The sequence below is a fragment of the Euprymna scolopes genome, chromosome 15 (genome assembly GCF_053919585.1).
Source record: "Euprymna scolopes isolate OS-2025 chromosome 15, ASM5391958v1, whole genome shotgun sequence".
In the NCBI taxonomy this organism is placed as follows: Eukaryota; Metazoa; Mollusca; class Cephalopoda; order Sepiida; family Sepiolidae; genus Euprymna; species Euprymna scolopes.
This window is the reverse complement of record NC_136496.1, coordinates 21,180,819-21,204,740: the sequence shown is the minus strand read 5'-3', so window position 1 is coordinate 21,204,740 and position 23,922 is coordinate 21,180,819. Positions and strand designations below refer to the sequence as shown.

The window sequence follows — 23,922 nt, the reverse complement described above, 5'->3', positions numbered from 1 at the left end:
CATTAAACATTTTGTACATTCATCTTAGTTTATTTTTAATTTTTAATCAGTTTGTATGCATGTCCCATTAATGTAGTTGTAGCGAATCGCCACAGACATTAGAGTGGCTGGACAAGGAGCGTTCCAGTTGCATGTACATCTGTTATCTACACCCACACAAATGATGCGGGCATAAAACTAAAAACTTGTTTTTTTTTCCCACCGATAGAGTTGAAAGCACACCACGTGACGAAGGTGTTGACTTTTTGTCCAATTGGCATTCAAAGGAAGCGAATTTCAAAAATATTTTTCTGACAGATCCGCTGAAAGCCGATCGAATGGTAAAAAGGGGCACTGTGCACCAAAACCAGACAGTCGAACTAGTTAGCATGCTGTAATCAACACTGACTTTGTCGAGGTTCAACGTTAAACCACTGATATAACTTCGCGCGCATCACTCATCTAAATTCTCCATATGAAAGTACCAGATCAGCGAGAATTAATATTTTCCCTTCTTGCTTCTTTTTGTTGTGCATACTAACGTCCGAATCTCACTGGATTAACAATACTGAACTAATTAATATAACGGATTTTAATGCCGTTTTAAACAGACAAAGAAGAAATATTTTTATATCTAAAAAAACATTTTGCCTCAGTCGGAGAAAGATTTCTCTCTCCTGCTTCTTATTACATGTTTTAATTCAAATTCTATCAGACTTTAATTAAGAGAAAAAACATATTAAGTCCTAGCGACCATACAAACCATTACAAACATTGCCTTTATGCCAAAATATTTCTTTCCAAAACATTTTTACATTCTCACAAACTTTGAACGATTTATTTATTATCACTTTTTTGACTCGTGTGTTGAATCGACACACACATAAAAAAATACGGGTCCTAGATATGACCTTAAACTATATCCGATGGTGAGGCCCCAGCTTGCGGGATTTGGGGAGTGTGCAGCCACCCTTTAATTGCCATTGTTCTCAGGTCTACTCTGACTCGGAGTGATAGTACCTGTTAGGGTCTCAACTATGGGTTAAATAGAAAAATACAAATATATTCTATTAAAAAACTTTTCTTCAAAATAACTGCATTTGGCATTAAATAACCTGAAAAAGGGTTGATATGCCATAAAACAAAAACAAACAAACTAAAAAAATATGCCAACAATAAAACATGTTGCCACATCTGGGCAGGAGCTGCTAGAAAGGACTTGTCCTGCCTTGATAGAGTTCAAAATAGACTTTGTATCCTCGTAGGAGATGTCCTTTTCTCTTCCCTGCAACCTCTATCTCACAGAAGAGATGTTGCGAGTTTGTCTCTGATGTATCGTTATTTTCATGGAAAGTGTTCGACTGAGCTTCAGTCTATGCTCCCCCCTCGCCAAACTTTCACAAGAAACACTCGTCTAGCTGTAAACACTATCAATAATTCCCCCCACACTTTATCTCTGCCTAAACCTAAACGTAGATTCCATGAACAAAGCTTCTTTCTTAGAAGAGCACGCCTGTGGAATTGTCTCCCGTTTTCCTGCTTTCTGGCTGACTACAATATGGTTGTGTTCAGGTCTAACGTAAATAAGTTCTTGATGAGCCGTTCCATATAAGTTATCAAATTTACCGAATTTTCATTACTAATGATTACTATATTGTCCAATTTCTACTGTACACTCTTTAACCCTTATCCTTGAGTGGCCTCTTGGCATTGATAATGTGGTGATGCCCATGTAACAAAAAACAAAAAAAAAAAAATGATTCATTATTCCTGGCTATCTTAAAATAAAAACTATGTTATTAAGTTTTATATTTGTCTTTGCCTTAATGCTAATTTTGACAACCTTTTATTTCTATTTTTTTTGTTAGGGGTTAGGAAACATTTACCTATGCTCACATCATGTCTGTGATACCGGGCATCAGTGTATGTTGACCAACTCCCCTACACCGTGGTAACGTCGCCAACTTTAAATGCTACAGTTTTGGTTTTGATTCTATCTGATGGCACCTACATACTTTTATTTTTACTTTTGAAATTATGACTTTATAATAATATATACGAAATTTGGAAAAATTAAAATATATTTAAGTGCATTTTACGCCCGGGCAACCCCGCCCCCTCCGCTAGTATTACATAAACTAGCAGCGACCAGCAATTACGATTTCTGCTGATTTCAAATAAACATTATGGCTACTACTGCTTTTTCACACAAACACAAATAGTTATGAAACTCGCTTGTGATGTCACAATAGAAAATAAATTCACAGTAAACTTTTGTCCAAAGACTATTTTAACAGTAGATAATGTTCTTTGAAAAACATTTGAACAGTAAGACATGATGGATTATTTCCCTTGATTTCCGTCTGACCTTTTTATTCGAAAACAAAATTCGATGCTTATTTTCGAATACAACCTATTTTCAAAACAAAAATACAGAAAATTCTTTGATGTACGTATGGATATATACGTACATCAAAGAATTTTCTGTATAGAACGAAGATGCCATACTCCAAAACTCACGTAAATTGATCAAGTACATTTTTTAAACTAAGAAAATCAAATTTTATGAGAGAGCGGTACGACGTAGGGTCTTGATCCGCCATCTATATATATAAAAGCGAAAATTTATGTATGTATGAATGTATGTATGTATGTACGCTTTTCTTCGATGTCCACAAAAGGCTTCTTTCAGAGAAGCGCTCGCTCGGTTCACAACTTCTTAAAACTTTTTATATCATTTATAAATTGTAATATCTCACACTTAACCACGGAGCTCGCCTGTCTATTTAATTTTATTGACTTTCAAACGTTAATTATTCCACATTTCCCACATTGGCACGCGTTACATTCGGTTTTCGGTATGAACAAAAAGCGAAACTCGACTTTAATAAAAGCACCCCCCCCCCCCGCTTCGGCGGCACGGGGGACAAGAGCGTTTGGGTTGGCAGCAGAGTGAGATCCGCTCCACGTGGAGCTGGGCGCCAGTTTCGAGTCATCTGAACAATTCGGAGTTCTCTCTGACCTGGCGATTGGCCCAAAATGCACTTCCACTCAACAACATACAATGCAGTTCCGGGTTTTTGGAGTCCCCGTTGTTGGACAACGGCCGTAGAAACTACTGATCACGCTTTCTTCGATTGCCGCGAACTCCACCAGTACTGGTCGTATGTCAGCGAGGTGACGGCTCGCATCGATCCTGAGCATCCTCGCCCAGTTACTGTATCCAATGTTGTGGACAACGTGAGGCCGCCGTGGGACCGGGAAAGACAAATGGTCTACGTTACGATCCTGGCTGTAGCGAGAATGGTGATTTGGACGTTGCGTTTGCAAGGTTGCCTGGGGGTGTTGTCTTTTTCTGATCAAGATCTGATCGCTTTCTTTAAACACCAACTACGGGTGAAGATCAGATGTGATAGAAGAAGGCTGCATCGCGCTGCATTTGACAGAAGATGGATACATGTGGCAAGTCTGTGTGTACGAAGAGGAGCCAAATTTGAATACGTGTTCCCCGCCTAGGTGTGGAACGCACATTCTGTAAAGTAAAATTAAACAAGTAGCCTCTCAGCTAGCTGAGTGTGTGTTCCATCCCTCCCCGATTAGGAAGCCTCCAAGATCCCCATCCCCTCTTACCTGCAATTTTTGTTTTAACCCCTTGCTCTAAATTTTACCCATCTTGGAGAGAAAGAAATGCAAACTAACCCCCATCCTTACCCACAAAATTTTCTTTTCTCCATTCACCCCCATCTAGAGGGCATCCCCACCTAGAGACTGACCCACAGAAGCGAGGTTCCTTTTACAAACCTAGTGGAACGGGCAGTCTATCAACTAGATGGGGTTGGGAGGGTCCTACTAATCACCTTTTGTTTTTTCTTCCCCCACCCTCGACACAAATGAATTATTGTACCATTTTATTGTTATCTTTTTGTTTTTACACGTCAATAAAAAATGTTTTAAAAATTGGGAGTTAAGTAGGACGTCCCCCAATATGAAAGGGTGAATGCGGTATTATGGCGAAAGAAGATACTAGCTGGGAGAAACTTTTGACTTTGTTTAGTTCTGGAGTGACAAGGATGACAAACGACCCCCACAATCCCCCCTTTTGAGTTGGCCATGTGCCTAAGTTTTTTGTTCATCGTTGATTTTGACTGTATTTTTAACATGAATAAAAGTTTTAATATCTCAAAGTGTAGTATCTGTTCCGAAGCAAAGACCAGCAAAGACCATATGTGGGGGTAACCCCACATATCTGACCTTGGTCAATGTAGGGATCACCCTACAGACGAACAGTTACTATCCAGCTCCCATTTCCCACCTCTCGGGAGCTGGTCCCCCCTTTCCCTCCCCCCTCCCTCTCTCTCCACATTAAAAACGGCCTTGTGCCTAATTTGCTCAGTGGGGAAGCAAATAAATCCAAATAGGCCCAGAGCCAGTGAATGTTTGTTGACTTCATCATATCAGACGGGGGGGGGGGGGGGGAGCGGGTTTTTGAAAACAAACAAACCGATTTATTGACCTCATTAAAAACTGTTCCACACAAAATGCTGCCTGCTGAATACCTATCCCTGTCACGTCAATAAAAACAAGCACCTGTTTTTTTTTCACACACACCTACAAACACCCGGGCAACGCCGGGTACCCCTCGCTAGTCTATATATATAAAAGCGAAAATGTATGTATGTATGTATGTATGTATGTACGCTTTTCCTCGATGTCCACAAAAGGCTTCTTTCAGAGAAGCGCTTGCTCGGTTCACAACTTCTTAAAATTTTTTATATCATCTCTAAATTGTAATATCTCACACTTAACCACGGAGCTCGCCTGTCTATTAAATTTTATTGACTTTCAAACATTAATTATTCCACATTTCCCGCATCGGCATGCGTTGCATTCGGTTTTCGGTATAAACAAAAAGCAAAACTCGACTTTAATTACAGGCCGACAGGCCGCTTGCCCGCGCGCCCTCCGGGGCCCGGGTGACATGATCAAAGTGTAGTATCTGTTCCGACAGATACTGCAAGCTGTGACTGGCTATGACTAGCAAAGACCAGATGTGGGGGCAGCCCCACATGCTTGACCCTTAACCAGCTCCCATTTCCCTCCTCTCGGGAGCTGGTCCCCATTTTCCCTCCCCCCTCCCTGGACTCCTCACATTAAAAATTGGCCTTGTGCCTAATTTGCTCGGTGGGGGAGCAAATAAATACAACAGGCCGAAGGCCACTTGCCTGCGCGCCCTCCGGGGCCCAGGTGACAAGATCAAAGAGTAGTATCTGTTCCGGCAGATACTGCAAGCTATGACTAGCAAAGACCAGATGTGGGGGCAACCCCACATGCCTGACCTTTAACCAGCTCCCATTTCCCACCTCTCGGGAGCTGGTCCCCTTTTTCCCTTCCCCCTCCCTTCACTCCTCACATTAAAAATCGGCCTTGTGCCTAATTTGCTCGGTGGGGGAGCAAATAAATACCTACTGCAAGCTATGACTAGCTATGACTAGCAAAGACCAGATGTGGGGGCAACCCCACATGCCTGACCTTTAACCAGCTCCCATTTCCCACCTCCCGGGAGCTGGTCCCCTTTTTCCCTTCCCCCTCCCTTCACTCCTCACATTAAAAATTGGCCTTGTGCCTAATTTGCTCGGTGGGGGAGCAAATAAATCCAACAGGCCAAAAGCCAGTTGTCTCCAGAGAGCTAAGTAACGTTTGTTCAATGTCGACTTCATCATATCAGACTGTAGCTTTCATTTCACTCCTCCTAATAAACAGGGAGCGGGTTTTTAAAAACAAACAAACCGATTTATTCACCTCATTCAAAACTGTCCCGCACAAAATGCTTACTGCTGAATGCCTATCGCAGTCACATCAATCAAAAACGTACTCCTATTTTTTTTTTAACACTTTACTATTTTCCAACTGCGCGTCGTGAAGGCTTTGTTTTTTTTTCACGGGCACCTGTTTTTTTTCACATACCCCGAAAAACACCCAGTCAACGCCGGGTACCCCTCGCTAGTCTATATATATATAAAAGCGAAAATGTGTGTATGTATGTTTGTGTGTATGTATGTATGTTTGTGTGTCTGCTAAAAACTTTCCACAGACACAACAAACATTCACAAACTTGGTCTCATATGAAAGCCCCACCTTCCAGACGACAAATATCGAAAAATTGACCCAAAGTGACTATCAGAAGTGCGTCAACTGATCGATTTTCTGCAGGGGGGCCCCCCCAAAAAGTGACATTTTAATGTTAAACATTACATATTTTTAAATCGATTTATAACTGCCCCAAAAAATACAGCCGCCAACTCTTCTACATAAAGTATACACGCAGCCATTTATTTTGGGTCAACTTGTATTTAAAACCCGCTGAGTCATGTCACGTGATCTTGACGTCAGCAAGTTCTAATGGCTGTCTTAATTTACAATTTAAAAATGTTGCTATCGGTAAAAAAAAATTAATTAAAGCTAAACTATGAACTTCTACGCTATGGCAACGTTACCAAAGTTATTACCACATTCAAAATAGGTAGATACGATAGTTAAACGAAAAATAACATAACATGTGAAGTAAAAAAAAAAATACGCTTACAAAAGATATTAACGATCGAAGTTTTTTTTTAAAATAAAAACAGCCAGACGCCATTTTCCAGTCTTTAGAGTAAGGCAGATGAAGTGAGAGAGAGAGAGAGAGAGTGAGAGAGAGACGCAAACAGAGAGAGAGAGAGAGAGAGAGAGAGAGAGAGAGAGAGAGAGAGATGTCTAGACAGAAAACGAGAAAAACGTTAACTTTTTCACCCCAAAATCGACAATTTTTGCCAGGGGGGAGGGTCATGACATCGTGACCTGATTTACTTTAAATAGTTGATAAACCAAACAAACTTTAAAGACGTCGCTTTAGCTCAGGTATTTAAGGCCTTGGTTCATTATCTAAACGTTTTGGGTTCGAATCGTGGTGTGAGATTTTTTTTGTTGTTTTTTTTTATTTTTTAAATTTAAATATTGAACCCTGTATTATTTAAGCCATTTTTCACGTAATGTTCGTTCATTTTTCTGTTTTAATCGTTCGTTTGCTTTATGTTATTTTTTTTTGTGTTTTACCCCCCCCCCCCCCCCCGCTTAATTAAAACGTTGTTTTCTTTTCTTACTTCGCTTATAACAATGCTTACATCATCATTGTCGTCGTCGTAACGCTCGACGACTTTCAAACATCTTTCACTTCTGGCTGGCCGATTTTATTTTCAAACTTCACCTCAGGGGTTCGGCTTAGATCCTACCCCCCCCCCGGCTAGTATTCTATCAAAGCGAAAATGTATGTATGTATGTATGTACGCTTTTCCTCAATGTCCACAAAAGGCTTCTTTCAGAGAAGCGCTTGCTCGGTTCACAACTTCTTAAAATTTTTTTATATCATCTATAAATTGTAATATCTCACGCTTAACCATGGAGCTCGCCTGTCTATTTAATTTTATTGACTTTCAAACATTAATTATTCCACATTTCCCGCATCGGCACGCGTTATATTCGGTTTTCGGTATAAAAAAAGGCGAAAACGTTTGTTCAATGTTTACTTCGTCATATCAGACTGTAGTTTTCATTTTGCTCCTCCTAATAAACAGGGAGCGGGTTTTTAAAAACAAACGAACCGTTTTATTGACCTCATTAAAAACTGTCCCGCACAAAATGCTAACTGCTGAATAGCTATTGCCGTCACGTCAATCAAAGACGCGCACCTTTTTTTCTTTAACACTTTACTATTTTCCAACTGCGCGTCGTGAAGGCTTCGTTTTTTTTTTCACATTTTCGGGGTTTTTTCACATACCCCGAAAAACACCTGGGCAACGCCGGGTACCCCTCGCTAGTTTTAAATAAATATGAACCGTGCTGAAATAATAACATTAGGAACTTCTTCGAAATAAGAACGAAAATCAAAAGCCACAATATGTAATTTCCATTAAAAACTGGTAAAAGTCACTTAATTGTGGCATGAGTGGATTGCAAGCAAAAAATGTTTTCTATTCATTAAAACAGTTTATGATACCGAGCCAAAGGTTCGATTTTTAGGGGGGAAAAAGCTAGTAATAAAGATGGGGAGGGAATCTCGGCGGTTTACATGGAGTTATCTCCCCGTGGCGTGTTAAAAATTTCCATAATGGCTGACTTCAACGTGCTCTCATAAAAACGTGTTTTTCCGCCGTAAAAAGAAAACTACTCAATAAAATTAAATGATTTTTTTTCGGAGATCTTCAGTACAAAACGGATACGTACAATATAACCTTTTTTTTTTTCGATATTTTCATTTTTTTAATGTCTTGATTAGACTGTTCAAGTACCTTATTTTTTGTTGTTAAATAGTATTCCATGATGACATTTTCGAATTTAAATCGGTGCTAATCTTAAGATTAAGTCGAAAGTTCGATTTTTTTTTTAAGATATCGTTTTAAGCAAAAACAATATTACGTACTTAATTCTCACGTCGAAAATAGTAATATATCCAAAAATTACAAAAATTCATCGAGTAGAAAGTTATTTACAGTTAAAAGTAATTTTTACAGAAAATTGGGTAAAATTGCATTGTTCTTATCTGTTATAATGTAGACGATAAAGAGTTCACACAGAGGCGACATAACTTGGAACGCAAAAATTAGATTCCATTTTAATGGATTAACATTTTAGCGCATAGACTTTATTTTACTAAAAACACGACAGCAGTTGTTTGTTCTACTCGATGGCTTAATGTATTTTTTTATATAATAGTATTTTCGACATTACAATTAAGTACGTAATATTGTTTTTGTTTAAAACGATGTATATTTTTTTTTTATCGATCTGTTGACTCTTTAACAAACACTAAACACATTGAGAAATATACCTTTTGCATGAGACCAAGAAACCGGCTAAGAACGATAACTCTAATTGGACTAAAGCTTTTTGATTGATTTATCGCCCTTGGCAGTATTTTTATTCTGTTGTGCACAACGGAAGTGAAGGGAGTTTTCGTGTTTACATCTTTTTACGAATGACTTGAAAGCGAAAAATATCTTCAAAAAAAAAAAAAAAAAAAAAAAAAAAAGAAAGAAAAAAGACAAAACAGGATGAAGATCCGTGCGAGACTTGGACCAACTGTCAAAGTTGTTGAAATCGAAGATGATGTAGCGCCATTCGTTCAGCTCCGCAATACGGATCCTCATCCAACATGCGTTTGGAAATCTTTTGAATCAGTCAGTGAAAAATTATTATTGTGAAAAATTTCTTAATTTTGAAAAATTATTATTTTTTTTATGTTTTAACAAATGTGTTTATTTTTGGTACTTATAAGTTTATTGTACTGCGCTGAAATAATAACGTTATGATTTAGAAAGCCATTCTTAACATGGGAAGGTGTTTTGTAACTATACTGTACTTTCATCTTACAAATTAATAATAATAAAACGTTTAACTTGAAAATACTATTTAAAAAAATAGCGCGGTACAATAAGTGCATAAAATAAAACAGGCACACTATAAAGTCAATATTATATCAAATTATGTCGTTAAATATTTCATTTGATGGCGGACCTGTACGACAGTGACCACCCCCTAAAAATGCGTGTTTTCACCTTTTTTTTTTTAAATTCTTTCCGACGATTATCATAGATTACAGACTTAAATATCATATGAGCAGAAAAAAAAAAAAAAATTGGTACTGTTAGCGGTTTTAGTTCCATGCCGAACACCGTAAAAAAAACCCTGAGTTTAGTTTCCCTCTCCCTACGCATGCGCAAAGAACATGTTTTAGTTGCCATAGTAATTAAACGATCATGAATTTTTATCGACTTTTTTTAATAAGTTTTTCTGTTTATGAATATATTGAAATAAATGAAATTACTACACATTTATTAGTAATAATTTTTTTTTATATTTACATTTTATATTTACATTTTTTTTAAATGAAAAGAAAAAGTCGATAAAAGTGAGACATAAACGGTAAAACGTCGTCATTTAAAAAGAAAATCCTATTAAAAAAACAAAAAGCCGATAAAAGTGAGACATAATTTTTTTCCTTTAATATTCATAAACAGTAAAACGGCCAAAACGCCATTTAAAAAGAAAATGCTATTAAAAAAAAAAGAAAAAGTCGATACTATTTATGAATATTGAAATAAATGAAATTACTACACATTTATTATAATTTTATCGACTTTTTAAAAAATTACTAAACATTTATTAATAAAAAAAATGGGTGCTAGTGCACTTATGATCCGCGCGATATTTTAAATCGTATTTCTAAGTTTAATTAAAGTTTAATGTTTTTTTTTTATTCAATTGTAAGGTTAAAGTAGAGAATATGGCAACTAAAACATGTTCTTTGCGCGTGCGTAGGGAGGTGGAGAACTCATTTTTTTTTGTTTATGGTGTTCCTATTTACAATGTCTCCCCACGGGACACAGTTAGACACCAGGGTCGTTTTTTAATGTGGAGAAAAGGAACAAAAATAAAAATTGTCTCAGTCATGAAGGATTTCTCCTGCAGTGCAGGAGTCCTGCACTGATAGAGAACACGAAATTTAAGTGCAGCACTGCAGCATCTGAAGAACAGATACTACACTTTGATCTTGTTTATTTATTTGCTTCCCCACTGAGCAAATTAGGCAGGAGGCCGTTTTTAATGTGGAGATAGGGGGAGGGGGGAGGGAAATGGGGATCCAGCTCCCGAGAGGAGGGAAGTGGGAGCTGGATAAGAAACTGTTGGTATGAAGGGTTGCCCCTTCAGTGACCAAGGTCAGATATGTGGGGTTACCCCCACATATGGTCTTTGCTAGTCATAGTATCTGCCGGAACAGATGGTATTTATTTGCTCCCCCACCGAGCAAATTAGGCACAAGGCCGATTTTTAAAGTGAGGAGTGAAGGGGAAATGGGGACCACCTCCCCGGGGAGTAGGGGAGCTGGATAGTGACAATTGGTATGAAGGGTTGACCCTACATTGACCAAGGTCTTATATGTGGAGTTGCCCCCACATATGGTCTTTGCTTGCAGTATCTGCCGGAACAGATACTACACTTTGATCTTGTTCCGAAGGCCAAATAAAAAATTTTTTTATGGTGTTCGACATGAAACTAAAACCGCTACCAGTACCAAAAAATTAACGACTTTCTCGTTATAACGTTCTATTTCATCGCTACCTGATTTACTATCAATTCTTTACCGATGTGTTACGTGATTAGAACGTTATAACGATAAAGTAAAACCCTTCTTAAAAGGCCTTAAATTTATTTATTTATTTTTCTACTAATATGGTACTTAAGTCTGTAATCTATGCTAATCGCCGGAACCCCCCCCCCCAAAAAAAAAAAAAACAAAACAAGGTATAAAACTCGCTTTTGCAGGGGGTGGGCACTCTCGTTCCGCTCATTTGATGTCTCCCAAAAAATGCTCATTTAATTCGCCTTTTTAGGCGCTAAAATAGACCGGCTCTCAAAGCAGCGTATAATCGTTTGATAAAATCCGATAATGAAAAACGGAAAACAAAAGTAAATTTCATTTTCATATTTATATATATAAAAAAAAAATGGGTGTTTGTATTACAGTACACATAGATTCGAAAAAGTTGTCAAAAAACAAATATATAACAAATAAATGTTATCAAAGGCAAGATAAGTTACTTTTCTACCAAACTGGATATATTTTTTGTGTTTTTATTCAATGTAACATATTTATTCAGCTCGAAAAACATACAGTGTTTACCGATGTATTCGAAAATTCAAGATGGCGTCTCACACCCTCTTTAACACGGTAAGTTTGGGAAAAGGTGTTATAAATAAAAAACTATACAAAATACTATTAAAAATCCGCCGAATATATGTCAACCTATTTCACGGTAACATATATTGAGCGAGTTTTTAACAGTATTTTATCCGGTTTTTTATTTATAACACCTTTTCCCAAACTTACCGTGTTAAAGAGAGAATCAGACGCCATCTTGAATGTTCCAATACATCAGTAAACACTGTATGGTTTTCGAGCTGAATAAACATGTTACATTGAATAAAAACACGAAAAATGTATCCAGTTTGGTAGAAAAGTAACTTATCTTGCCTTTGATAACATTTATTTGTTATATATTTGTTTTTTGACAACTTTTTCGCATCTATGTGTACAGTAATACAAACCCCAAAAAATAAAGGTGCTTGTTAAGATAGAGTGTACAGATCGATTTTTTAAAGATGTCGTTTAAAGCAAAAACAACAGTACTTATTTGTTATGTCGAAAATAGTAATGCATCCAAAAATGATTAAAATTCGAGTAGACCAAAAGCCATTGTGTTTTTAGTAAAAAGAAATGGTACTCATGCAGAGAGTGATCCGTTCTGAAATAATAACGTTATTTAAAAAGCCATTCTTAACATGGGGAGGGGATGGTGTTTTGTACCTATTCTGTACTTTAACCTTACAATCGAATAAAAAAACATATAAAACTTTAATTAAACGTGGAAATACGATTTAAAAAATAGCGTGGATCACTCTCTGCATTAGCGCCAAAGAAATCATCGCTATGATCTAAAAACAAAACGTCAGTCATTAAAGTGGCGGAAAAAAGAGATAAGTATGTCCCCTGTATTCGCAATCTTCAAGGTGTTTAAGTCTAGGGAAAATGCAATTTCTCCCAATTTTCCGTAAAAATTACTTTTAATTATAAATCATTTTCTACTCGATGAATTTTCATAATTTTTGGATATACAGGCTGTCCAAAAAGTCACTGAAGGGTTTTGAACTTAAATAGATTCTTTATTTTTGAGGATCTCTTTCTATAATTTGAACACAATCTTACTAAGACACTGGGAATTTAAAAAAAAATGCAAAATTCAAACAATCTTTATTTATGAAAAATGATCTCTTTTAAATGTTGCCCATTTTCAGCTTCATATATTTGTGCTCTTTCCAAAACATTAGTTATATCAGATTGCAGAATCTCTGGATTTTTTATTTTATTTTCACCCCAAACAAGGCACAGTGCCACTTTGATGTAGGAGACTACTATCAGGGACATAAGTTGCAGGGATACTATGTAGGGAGTTGAGCGGCAAGATGTCTTTTCCCATTACACTTGAACTTCTGCATATCAGTACAGTTGGGAAAGCAGGAACCCAGAAGGGAATTCTAAAGGGAAGAAACTATTAGAGTAGAAGGCTTTCTTGCATCTACGGATCTCTACTGTGAGGGGTGGGACTTTGTTGTTGTTTGTTGTTGAGAAACTAGTAGCAGATGCATCAGCCCAAATGTGACAACGATACTCCATACACTGGCAAATGATGGCCTTGTAGAGGTATAGGATATTTTCAGGCACAAGTAACTTTCTAGCATGATAGAGAGAGCCCATCTTCTTCGCAGCAGCCTTGGCAATGCTATTGATGTATCTGTTCCAACTCATGTTCCCTGTGAACGTTAAGCCGAGGAGTTTGCCTGAAGTACTTTTACTTTAACCAAAGTATCTTTAGCCATAGCTATTGGTGGTTGAGAAGGTTTCTTGTAATTATTAAAGGAAACAAGCTTAGTCTTGGCAGTATTGAACGTTACCATCCATTTTTGGATCTCTTCCTCTAGGGTTTCCGCTATTGTCTTGGATATATGTTCATTCGTTTTCCCCTCATGCCTGTTATAGAGTGTAGTGTCATCAGCAAATATCCCTATCTTGGAGACTTTTTTTTATCAAGGAGGTCATTTATGAATATCAGGAATAATAAAGGTCCAAGAATCGACCCCTGAGATCCACCCACATTTATATCATACTAGCATTTCAGCCCGGCGTTACCCGGGTGTTTGGAGGTTTGTGTTGAGCAAAAACAAAAAAAAGTGGTAGTAGGAAGACAGGCTAGAACCTGTACCGCAAAGGAGGAAAAGAATGGGAAAAAAAAATCTGACGTCTTTGCTGTTACGACCACCACCAAACCGGAAGTCACATAGGTTTTAATTAAGGCTAGACAATCGAAAAGAGACGATAACTTTCGAAAATATCAGCGAAAAAAGCGACCCCCCCTAGAAAAGTGCCCAGTTGAAGGTGAAGATATTTATGTTTTTAGCCAATTTTTCAATATTTGTCGTCTGAAAGGTCGAACTTCAAAACGATACTGATCTTGTAAAAATCTGTCGTCTCTGTCAAAAGTTTTAGGCAGACATACAAACATACATACATACATTTATATATTGGTAACTAAAAATTTTCGATCCAAACCGATTAAAAAGCTTGCCCTATCTCTGAGTACTCTTTATGTAAAATTTCAAATGTTTAGAGCAGAAATTGTCTGAGTAATTTGGTAGAGACCGCAGAGGTAAAATTTTTTTTAACTTTGACTCCTATTATGACCCTGTAAGATTTATTGTTTTGGGCTCAATACAAGTTATTAAGTTAGATCCATGTCCAAGGAACCTATATCTAAAATTTCAAGTGTTTAGACCCAAAATTGTCGCAGGAGTTTGGTAGAGTTCTCAAAGGTCCAATCGTTGAACTTTGACCCCTTAACAGCCTAATTTCTGGCCGAAAACGGATTAGAAAGATTTTCCCAAATATATTAAATTTCGAGTGGGTAGATTTAAAATTGACAGAGTTATTGTGTAGGGAAATGTACACACACACACAGACACATGGACACACAGGAAGACGCACAGACACGTTCACTTTTATAGATATATAGATTCGACGTATGACCATCGAGGACAACCTGGATTCTTCTCTTATTTAAGAAGGATTTAATTATGCGATTGCGATTTAACTCCCTTATTTCATTTCTGATGTTTTCCTTCAATTCTTGCAGATTTTGGGGTTTGACATTTCGAGGTCTGCCAGCTTGCGTAATGAAATAAGGAAGTTAAATTGCAATCCTGAGATTCTGCAATCTGTCATGAATAATGTTTTGAAAAGAGCGCAAATATGCGGAGCAGACAATGGGCAACGTTTAAAAGACATTATCTATATATATAAAAGCGAAAAATGTATGTATGTATGTGTGTTCGCTTTTTCTCTATGTCTACAAAAGGCTTTTTTCAGAGAAGCGGTCGGTCGCTTCACAACTTTTTAAAACTTTTTATATCACATATAAATCGTAATATCTCAGAGTTAACAACGAAGCTTGCCTGTCTATTTAATTTGCTCGATTTCGGGAAGATAAATATTCAACATTTGTCGCTCACTGCATGTGGGTTAGTCTTTTTCCTATAACATCTTGGGGGGAAAAAAAAAAAAGCGTTCAGCAGTAAATACTATCCCGCAGTCAAACTTGACCTCATTAACTCATTAAAACGGGCACCTGTCAAATCCAAGTAATTAAATAAATTCAAATGTGTTTCCGTTAGCATCTTGTGGTGGGGCAATGATTAACGTCACACATTTTTTTTTTCACACTTTAATTTACAACTTTGCCTCAACGGTTGGGGTTCGATCCTCATACTTACTTTTTTTTTTAACCCCCCCCCCCCCACACACACCTCCAAATACTTGGGCAATGCCGGGTACCCCTCGCTAGTCTATATATATAAAAGCGAAAATGTGTGTGTATGTATATTCGCTTTTCATGTATGTCCGCGAAAGGCTTTTTTCGTCAGCCTTCTCGCTCGGCTCATTCCTTCTTAAAACTTTTTATATCACGTCTAAATCGTAATATCTACGACTTAAGAATGGGGGTCACGGCTATCTTTAATTTGTCCAACTTTTACCAGCTATTTTCGAGATATTTTTTGATCGCTGTGCGGGGAAAAACAGAAAGTGGCTTGCAGCGCAAAACTAGTCATACATCGCACGATTTAACTTCCTCGCACCTGTCAATTTCAATTAATAAACCTTAACTTAACACGCTTATTAATTCCTTTCCCTTCGTGGCCGAGATGGTTAGGTGTCTGACTTTTTTCCTTTTCGTTCCCACCTTCACATCAAGGCTTCGGGGTTCAAGCCTACATTCCTACTAAAACTTTTTTTTTCTTTTACACCTCCAAACACCCGGCCATGTTTTGATCTAACCCCTCCCCCAATACACACACCTCCAAACACCCGGGCAACGCTGGGTACCCCCCGCTAGTCTATAATATAAATTTCACCTGTCTGTTTAAATGTATGTATGTATGTCTGCCTAAAACTTTTAACAGAAGTGACGGATTTTAACGAGATTGGTATCGTTTTGAAACTCGACCCTTCAGATGACAAATATCGAAAAATTGGCTAAAAACATTAATTCCTTCACCCTCACCTGGGCACTTTTCTACAGAGAGTGGTCACTTTTTTCGCCAATATTTTCGGAAGTCATCCTCTTTTTTTGATTGACTAGCCTTAATTTAAACCTTCGCCAATTCCGGTTTGGTGATGGATGCAACGGCAAAGACGTCACATTTTTTTTCACATTCTTTTCCTCCTTTGCAGTACAGGCTCGAGCCTGCCTGCCTACTACCAATATTTTATTTTATTTTTATTTTTTTGCTCAACACACACCTCCAAACACCCGGGCAACGCCGGACACCCAGGCTAGTATTAAATAAAAACATTTTTAATGTTTTTATTTAATATTATTATATAAGGAATCATTTTGATTTAAAATCTATTGAGAAATACACATTTTAAATATGTAAACATTAAAAATAAGGAATAACAAGTTATTAATTATTTTTAATGTTTTTGTTTAATATTATTACACTGGGATTTAGTGACTTTGCCGGCAAATGTTTAAAAAATAAAATTATTTGAATTTCAAATTGCCATTGCTAAAGTTTTATTTTGAGATGATTATTTAAAAATTTAATATTAGTAGTCGTCTGGGCTAGACTAAGAAATTTAAAAAATAAATTGGAGCTGAGTATTATATTATTATAGTATTATATTATTATAGTATTATATTATTATAGTATTACATTATTATAGTATTACATTATTATAGTATTACATTATTTTAGCATTACATTATTATAGTATTATATTATTATAGTATTAGATTATTATAGTATTACATTATTATAGTATTACATTATTATAGCATTATATTATTATAGTATTACTTTATTATATTATTATATTATTATAGTATTACATTATTATAGTATTACATTATTATAGTATTACATTATTATAGTATTATATTATTATAGTATTATATTATTATAGTATTACATTATTATAGTATTACATTATTATAGTATTACATTATTATAGTATTATATGTTTATAGTATTACATTATTATAGTATTATATTATTATAGTATTAATTGTAGTATTGCTGATGATATGATGCAACAATAACAAATAGAGACTGACTAGTCAGAAAATTTGATTTGCCATCTTAAATGCTATTTGGGTCTGACTTTAAAAATTCAACAACAGTACTTTATATGTTATACTAGTATGCCGGTCAGCATTGTCTGGTCATAAAATATGCTTAAATATGATATTTTAATTTATGCAGATTTTGTATTTATTATTATAAAGTCAATTAAAATATGATAGTTTAATTATCTTAAGTATGAGCTGGTTATTTAAAAGTAATGTGCAGATGGTTATCATACTGGACTCACTGTGTCTAGGTTTTGGTTTCGATCTCAGCTTGATTATTTTTGTTTCCTACAAGAAGTGAACTGTTCAAAAAAACATAATAGCTGCATGAACATGTCTCTGTTTATTTCTGTTTTTTTTTTGCTTCATTTTTTTTTTTTAAAGGAATTTAACGTTACATTTAATATCTACAGTATTTCAATTTATAATCAAAAAGAATTCTGCATTAATTAAAATATAACGTATATTTTATGATCGGGTAATGCCGGGTGGCCTGCTAGTATAATTATATTTTGTAAAAGTTTACTTGAAAAATAGTCTTTACTTTGAAATATTTACTTTTAATACCATGTAATAAAAATATATTTTTTTAGTCTTTACTATGAAATATTTACTTTTAATATCATGTAATAAAAATATATTTTTTAGTCTTTACTTTGAAATATTTACTTTTCATCTCATGTAATAAAAAATATATTTTTATTCTTTACTTTGAAATATTTACTTTAAATCTCATGTAATAAAAATATATTTTTTTAGTTTTTACTATGAAATATTTACTTTTAATATCATGTAATAAAAATATATTTTTTTAGTCTTTACTTTGAAATATTTACTTTTAATCTCATGTAATAAAAATAAATTTTTGTAGTCTTTACTTTGAAATATTTACTTTTAATATCATGTAATAAAAATATATTTTTGTAGTTTTTACTTTGAAATATTTACTTTTAATATCATGTAATAAAAATATATTTTTAGTCTTTACTTTGAAATATTTACTTTTAATATCATGTAATAAAAATATATTTTTAGTCTTTACTTTGAAATATTTACTTTTAATATCATGTAATAAAAATATATTTTTTTAGTCTTTACTTTGAAATATTTACTTTTAATATGTAAAAAAAATATATATGTTTAGTCTTACTTTGAAATATTTACTTTTAATATCATGTAATAAAAATATATTTTCAGTCTTTACTTTGAAATATTTACTTTTAATATCATGTAATAAAAATAAATTTTTGTAGTCTTTACTTTGAAATATTTACTTTTAATATCATGTAATAAAAATATATTTTTAGTCTTTACTTTGAAATATTTACTTTTAATCTCATGTAATAAAAATATATTTTTGTAGTTTTTACTTTGAAATATTTACTTTTAATATCATGTAATAAAAATATATTTTTGTAGTCTTTACTTTGAAATATTTACTTTTAATATCATGTAATAAAAATATATTTTTAGTCTTTACTTTGAAATATTTACTTTTAATCTCATGTAATAAAAATATATTTTTGTAGTTTTTACTTTGAAATATTTACTTTTAATATCATGTAATAAAAATATATTTTTGTAGTTTTTACTTTGAAATATTTACTTTTAATATCATGTAATAAAAATAAATTTTTGTAGTCTTTACTTTGAAATATTTACTTTTAATCTCATGTAATAAAAATAAATTTTTGTAGTCTTTACTTTGAAATATTTACTTTTAATATCATGTAATAAAAATATAGTTTTAGTCTTTACTTTGAAATATTTACTTTTAATATCATGTAATAAAAATATATTTTTGTAGTTTTTACTTTGAAATATTTACTTTTAATATCATGTAATAAAAATATATTTTTGTAGTTTTTACTTTGAAATATTTACTTTTAATCTCATGTAATAAAAATAAATTTTTGTAGTCTTTACTTTGAAATATTTACTTTTAATATCATGTAATAAAAATATATTTTTAGTCTTTACTTTGAAATATTTACTTTTAATCTCATGTAATAAAAATATATTTTCGTAGTTTTTACTTTGAAATATTTACTTTTAATATCATGTAATAAAAATATATTTTTGTAGTTTTTACTTTGAAATATTTACTTTTAATATCATGTAATAAAAATAAATTTTTGTAGTCTTTACTTTGAAATATTTACTTTTAATCTCATGTAATAAAAATAAATTTTTGTAGTCTTTACTTTGAAATATTTACTTTTAATATCATGTAATAAAAATATATTTTTAGTCTTTACTTTGAAATATTTACTTTTAATATCATGTAATAAAAATATATTTTTGTAGTTTTTACTTTGAAATATTTACTTTTAATATCATGTAATAAAAATATATTTTTGTAGTTTTTACTTTGAAATATTTACTTTTAATCTCATGTAATAAAAATAAATTTTTGTAGTCTTTACTTTGAAATATTTACTTTTAATATCATGTAATAAAAATATATTTTTAGTCTTTACTTTGAAATATTTACTTTTAATATCATGTAATAAAAATATATTTTTTTAGTCTTTACTTTGAAATATTTACTTTTAATATCATGTAATAAAAATATATGTTTTTAGACTCTACTTTGAAATATTTACTTTTAATATCATGTAATAAAAATATATTTTTTTAGACTTTACTTTGAAATATTTACTTTTAATGTTATGTAATAAAAAATATATTTTTTTAGTCTTTACTTTGAAATATTTACTTCTAATATCATGTAATAAAAATATATTTTTTCGTCTTTACTTTGAAATATTTACTTTAATATCATGTAATAAAAATATATTTTTTTAGTTTTTACTTTGAAATATTTACTTTTAATATCATGTAATAAAAATATATTTTTGTAGTTTTTACTTTGAAATATTTACTTTTAATATCATGTAATAAAAATATATTTTTTTAGTCTTTACTTTGAAATATTTACTTCTAATATCATGTAATAAAAATATATTTTTTTAGTCTTTACTTTGAAATATTTACTTTTAATCTCATATAATAAAAATAAATTTTTGTAGTCTTTACTTTGAAATATTTACTTTTAATATCATGTAATAAAAATATATTTTTAGTCTTTACTTTGAAATATTTACTTTTAATATCATGTAATAAAAATATATTTTTTTAGTCTTTACTTTGAAATATTTACTTTTAATATGTAAAAAAAATATATTTTTTTAGTCTTACTTTGAAATATTTACTTTTAATATCATGTAATAAAAATATATTTTCAGTCTTTACTTTGAAATATTTACTTTTAATATCATGTAATAAAAATATATTTTTAGTCTTTACTTTGAAATATTTACTTTAAATCTCATGTAATAAAAATAAATTTTTGTAGTCTTTACTTTGAAATATTTACTTTTAATATCATGTAATAAAAATATATTTTTAGTCTTTACTTTGAAATATTTACTTTTAATATCATGTAATAAAAATATATTTTTGTAGTTTTTACTTTGAAATATTTATTTTTAATATCATGTAATAAAAATAAATTTTTGTAGTCTTTACTTTGAAATATTTACTTTTAATATCATGTAATAAAAATATATTTTTAGTCTTTACTTTGAAATATTTACTTTTAATATCATGTAATAAAAATATATTTTTTTAGTCTTTACTTTGAAATATTTACTTCTAATATCATGTAATAAAAATATATTTTTAGTCTTTACTTTGAAATATTTACTTTTAATGTTATGTAATAAAAATATATTTTTTTAGTCTTTACTTTGAAATATTTACTTTTAATGTTATGTAATAAAAATATATTTTTGTAGTCTTTACTTTGAAATATTTACTTCTAATATCATGTAATAAAAATATATTTTTAGTCTTTACTTTGAAATATTTACTTTTAATATCATGTAATAAAAATATATTTTTAGTCTTTACTTTGAAATATTTACTTTTAATATCATGTAATAAAAATATATTTTTTTAGTCTTTACTTTGAAATATTTACTTTTAATATCATGTAATAAAAATATATGTTTTTAGTCTTTACTTTGAAATATTTACTTTTAATATCATGTAATAAAAATATATATTTTTAGTCTTTACTTTGAAATATTTACTTTTAATGTTATGTAATAAAAAATGTATTTTTTTAGTCTTTACTTTGAAATATTTACTTCTAATATCATGTAATAAAAATATATATTTGTTCGTCTTTACTTTGAAATATTTACTTTTAATATCATGTAATAAAAATATATTTTTGTAGTTTTTACTTTGAAATATTTACTTTTAATATCATGTAATAAAAATATATTTTTGTAGTTTTTACTTTGAAATATTTACTTTTAATATCATGTAATAAAAATATATTTTTTTAGTCTTTACTTTGAAATATTTACTTTTAATATCATGTAATAAAAATAAATTTTTGTAGTCTTTACTTTGAAATATTTACTTTTAATCTCATGTAATAAAAATAAATTTTTGTAGTCTTTACTTTGAAATATTTACTTTTAATATCATGTAATAAAAATATATTTTTAGTCTTTACTTTGAAATATTTACTTTTAATATCATGTAATAAAAATATATTTGTGTAGTTTTTACTTTGAAATATTTACTTTTAATATCATGTAATAAAAATATATTTTTGTAGTTTTTACTTTGAAATATTTACTTTTAATCTCATGTAATAAAAATAAATTTTTGTAGTCTTTACTTTGAAATATTTACTTTTAATATCATGTAATAAAAATATATTTTTAGTCTTTACTTTGAAATATTTACTTTTAATATCATGTAATAAAAATATATTTTTGTAGTTTTTACTTTGAAATATTTACTTTTAATATCATGTAATAAAAATAAATTTTTGTAGTCTTTACTTTGAAATATTTACTTTTAATATCATGTAATAAAAATATATTTTTAGTCTTTACTTTGAAATATTTACTTTTAATATCATGTAATAAAAATATATTTTTTTAGTCTTTACTTTGAAATATTTACTTTTAATATCATGTAATAAAAATATATGTTTTTAGACTCTACTTTGAAATATTTACTTTTAATATCATGTAATAAAAATATATTTTTTTAGACTTTACTTTGAAATATTTACTTTTAATGTTATGTAATAAAAAATATATTTTTTTAGTCTTTACTTTGAAATATTTACTTCTAATATCATGTAATAAAAATATATTTTTTCGTCTTTACTTTGAAATATTTACTTTAATATCATGTAATAAAAATATATTTTTTTAGTTTTTACTTTGAAATATTTACTTTTAATATCATGTAATAAAAATATATTTTTGTAGTTTTTACTTTGAAATATTTACTTTTAATATCATGTAATAAAAATATATTTTTTTAGTCTTTACTTTGAAATATTTACTTCTAATATCATGTAATAAAAATATATTTTTTTAGTCTTTACTTTGAAATATTTACTTTTAATCTCATATAATAAAAATAAATTTTTGTAGTCTTTACTTTGAAATATTTACTTTTAATATCATGTAATAAAAATATATTTTTAGTCTTTACTTTGAAATATTTACTTTTAATATCATGTAATAAAAATATATTTTTTTAGTCTTTACTTTGAAATATTTACTTTTAATATGTAAAAAAAATATATTTTTTTAGTCTTACTTTGAAATATTTACTTTTAATATCATGTAATAAAAATATATTTTCAGTCTTTACTTTGAAATATTTACTTTTAATATCATGTAATAAAAATATATTTTTAGTCTTTACTTTGAAATATTTACTTTAAATCTCATGTAATAAAAATAAATTTTTGTAGTCTTTACTTTGAAATATTTACTTTTAATATCATGTAATAAAAATATATTTTTAGTCTTTACTTTGAAATATTTACTTTTAATATCATGTAATAAAAATATATTTTTGTAGTTTTTACTTTGAAATATTTATTTTTAATATCATGTAATAAAAATAAATTTTTGTAGTCTTTACTTTGAAATATTTACTTTTAATATCATGTAATAAAAATATATTTTTAGTCTTTACTTTGAAATATTTACTTTTAATATCATGTAATAAAAATATATTTTTTTAGTCTTTACTTTGAAATATTTACTTCTAATATCATGTAATAAAAATATATTTTTAGTCTTTACTTTGAAATATTTACTTTTAATGTTATGTAATAAAAATATATTTTTTTAGTCTTTACTTTGAAATATTTACTTTTAATGTTATGTAATAAAAATATATTTTTGTAGTCTTTACTTTGAAATATTTACTTCTAATATCATGTAATAAAAATATATTTTTAGTCTTTACTTTGAAATATTTACTTTTAATATCATGTAATAAAAATATATTTTTAGTCTTTACTTTGAAATATTTACTTTTAATATCATGTAATAAAAATATATTTTTTTAGTCTTTACTTTGAAATATTTACTTTTAATATCATGTAATAAAAATATATGTTTTTAGTCTTTACTTTGAAATATTTACTTTTAATATCATGTAATAAAAATATATATTTTTAGTCTTTACTTTGAAATATTTACTTTTAATGTTATGTAATAAAAAATGTATTTTTTTAGTCTTTACTTTGAAATATTTACTTCTAATATCATGTAATAAAAATATATTTTTTCGTCTTTACTTTGAAATATTTACTTTTAATATCATGTAATAA

The 23,922-nt window shown here is 30.4% G+C and overlaps 1 protein-coding gene across 2 annotated transcripts in view; it reads left to right on the top strand.

Annotated features, from left to right (window-relative positions):
• Window positions 1-8,921: 8,921 nt before the first annotated feature.
• LOC145293745 (F-box only protein 7-like) overlaps window positions 8,922-23,922 on the top strand; it is a 76,325-nt gene continuing 61,324 nt past the window's right edge. For both annotated transcript variants that reach the window (XM_080140223.1, XM_080140222.1), the window contains exon 1: window positions 8,922-9,191. The gene's annotated coding sequence lies outside the window, so the exon portion shown is untranslated. The remainder of the gene's footprint in view (window positions 9,192-23,922) is intronic.